The 3,545-nt window shown below is 34.2% G+C and overlaps 1 pseudogene; it reads right to left on the bottom strand.

Annotated features, from left to right (window-relative positions):
- Positions 1 to 3,094: 3,094 nt before the first annotated feature.
- LOC131070165 (5S ribosomal RNA) lies at positions 3,095 to 3,212 on the bottom strand (annotated as a pseudogene).
- Positions 3,213 to 3,545: the final 333 nt, after the last annotated feature.

The following is a 3,545-nucleotide window of genomic DNA, read 5'->3' as shown; positions in this document are numbered from 1 at the left end:
ACTAGCAGAGTTGTACTATGGGTTTTGGAATCCTGGTAAAATCTAACGGTTTGGGGTCCCTTCAAAATCTGTGGGGTTTCGGGTCCCCTCAAAACCTATTTACCCTTATTTAAAAACATAAATATTTAGAAATCTATCAAATATTGTAATAAAAAAAAGTGTGGTACATATAATATAGAGTTTGGTAAAAAATCCAATAATAAATAAATAGAAATAAAGTAAAACTTGGTTTAATAATCTAATAAAATTTAGGCAATTATTATTTTAGTATTTTAGCAATATCTAATTTTATTAAAAAAAACATGGGTTTACAAAATAATACATCCAAGGGTTAATATAAAACAATTCCTAATTTTCTCTCAAAATATTATTAATGAAACTTTAATTTTGTCTCCAAATATTATTAAATAAACTTAAATATAAGTTAAGTATAATGGTTTTCCTAATTTCCTCTCAAAATATTATTAAATAAACTTTGGTTAAATCTAAATATAATGATATATAACTTTTTCTTTAATGAAAAATAAAAATCAAAACAATATAAAATTCAACTTATTGAATTTTTTTTTTTTAAATATTATAAATTTCATTTAAAGAGATTTCCTATTAATGTGCTAGCTACTAATCTAGAAACAAACGGTCAATAAAAATATTATATATGAGAATGATGATTAAATTATTTTTAAACATATAATACATGTGGAAAAAGCTTAATCATTAATAATTATTAATCTAAAGTTAATGATTAAAAACTGATGGGTAACTAATTAAACTTTAATTTTCTCTTCAAATATTATGAAATAAACTTTAATTAAAGTTAAGTATAATGACATTCCTAATTTTTTCTCAAAATATTATTAAATAAACTTTAATAAAATCTAAGTATAATGATATATAACTTTTTCTTTAGTGAAAAATAAAAATAAAAATTATATAAAATTCAACTCATTGACAAAAATTCAAAAAATATTATAAATTTCATTTAAAGAGATTTCCTATTAATATGTTGGCTACTAATCCACAAACAAATGGTCAATAAAAATGTTGTATACAAGAATGATGACAAAATTATTTTTAAACATATAATACATCTGAAAAAAAATTAATCATTAATAATTATTAATCTAAAGTTAATTATTAAAAACTGATCGGTAATTGTGGCTATCTATAGTTTTCTTGTTAAATCCCAATAATTAACTTGCGTATAATCTTTTTCCTTTTAACGCTGTAGTTCAAAGTGAGGAAAATTCAATAATCATTTATCGTAACTATTAGAAAATGAATATTAAAAACTCCCTTTACTATTTGAAATTTCTAATAACTGTTTTTTATTCGGATAAAACAGGTTTTGAAGGGGCCCCGAAAGCCTTACACTCAAAGAACTGACATCGAATAATGAACAAGACTACCTGGTAGTGAACAAAAGATTTTGGAAAGGATCTGTAACCTTTTGGACTTATGGGCATCTAGAGCCCAAGAACCAACAAGTGCAACAAAAAATAACTAGCAATCAATGTAGCCACAACAAACCAACACTAGCCAAACATCAAAAGAAAGACATTACAGAATAGGCTGGAACAAGTAGCGAATCTGGGTCAACAAACAGTAGACCTTAGAAAAATAGAGAACGAGGGATTTTCAGGCATGCTCACCCAACAAGAAGGGTTTTCCCAAGCTCTCATAACTTGTAACAGAATCCCCAGGTTAGAAAAAATCACAAAACCCAAACCTAACCAAAAACAAACATTGTCTTGCTTGGGCCCTTGAAAGCTACTAGCATCCAACAAGCCCCTCGTAGAAAAAAAGACAACAGGGTTTTTCTAGGCTCCCTCAACCATGAATGTGGGTTTTACAGGGCTCCCACAACTAGATAAGGCCCAGACCACAACAGTACATCTTGAAAGTACAATTTGGAAAACAGGTTTTTGAAAAGGCACTTAAAACCTTTTACATAAGAAACCACAAGGGTTTTTACATGCTCCCTCAACCCACAAAACAATCTAGGAAACAAGATTTTGATAGGGAACCCAAACCCTTTTGTGTAGAACGCCATGAAATAATTGACAAGCAACCTCAACCGGTAGCACGAACAACAACAGCCAAAAATCTCCCTCACCCCTTCTCTCCACCTCAATAGGAGAAAGAGCCACATCAATGGGGCAAGGAGGAAAGCAGACTGATGGCCTAGAAAGTCCTCTTGTAGCCAACAAAAGCCAAACCACTCCCTCATACCTAGTCATCACCTCAATAGGAGAAAGGGCCACCTTAATAGGACAAGGAGGAGAGCATACCGATTGCCTATACAATCATCTAACAACCCAACGCACAAGCGACCACTCCACCTCTATAGGAGGCAAACCCACCTTTGATAGAGATCCAAGAAAACAAGGAAAAGGAGCAAAAAAAACCCACCAAGGAGGAAACAAGGAGAGAAGAAAGGGTATGGTCACATCTAGAGCCGATCACTCCCACCAAAATAGCCGCATAGAATCGAGATCAAGCAAAGCCCTGCACTGAGCCCCCAAAGGTAGCATGAAGCACCCAACACCTGCCAAGGATAGAAAGGGAGAGCATGAAGAGGGGAGAAGAGGGGAAAAAGCCACAAGCGCCACCCTCAGCATCACCATCAAACTCATTCTCAACACCATTCACCCCTCCACTCCTATCCCAGGCCATACCCATACCAACAACCATGTGGAATAGATAACCTAACAAAGTAACACAAACTACAATTAGAATAGAGAAATATATCATAGGCTCCCATACCCTCCTCCCAGTACATCACAAAAGTAGTGAAAAAACACTATCTGAGGGAGAGAACACCAACAACCGCTGCAAAACCCAGAGAAGAAAGCACCAAATCCCACTACTAAATGAAAGGAAGGGGCTTCCAGTCCATCCCCAAGACAATACAAGCACCAAACACCAATTCACCTAGAAAGGCCATCCCTTCAATAATCCATGCCTCGCTATATCCATCGTCTTCATTGTTGGCATCCTCCTCCCCTGAGGAAGCCCTAGAATCTCCACTACCACCTCTCTTAATTCCACTCATTTCAAATTTCAAAGTCGTCTTTGCATATCTGACTCTTAAAGGGTCCAACATGGTACTTCCCAGGAGGTCATCCATCTTAGTACTACTCCGACCCAAGCACGCTTAACTATGGAGTTATGATGGGATCCAGTGCACTAATGCTGGTATGATTGCACCCAAATTTATGATAATTGCTTGTTACTGTTAGAAAGGAAATACTTTAAATTCACCTACTCTAAAATCACTGATCAAAATTGCCTAAGAATCTTGAGTTTTAAAAAATAGCATTCGACTTGAAAATTTAGTCAATGTTATCATTACCTGATCTATCCTTTTAGGTATTTGAATCAATTAATTGAATTGGAAAACTTAATATAAGGTAGGGTAGGGAGGTCAAAAGTTGAGTAGGTTCTAATTGAAATCAGGCAATTGGAACGTGGCATATTGCAAGATAGCTCATGTGTCTTGTCTATGCTTCCATATCTTGCATGCGTTCAGCCAAAAAGATCTC

Source organism: Cryptomeria japonica, chromosome 1 (assembly GCF_030272615.1).
Source record: "Cryptomeria japonica chromosome 1, Sugi_1.0, whole genome shotgun sequence".
NCBI lineage: Eukaryota > Viridiplantae > Streptophyta > Pinopsida > Cupressales > Cupressaceae > Cryptomeria > Cryptomeria japonica.
This window is presented reverse-complemented; position numbering and strand designations above follow the sequence as displayed.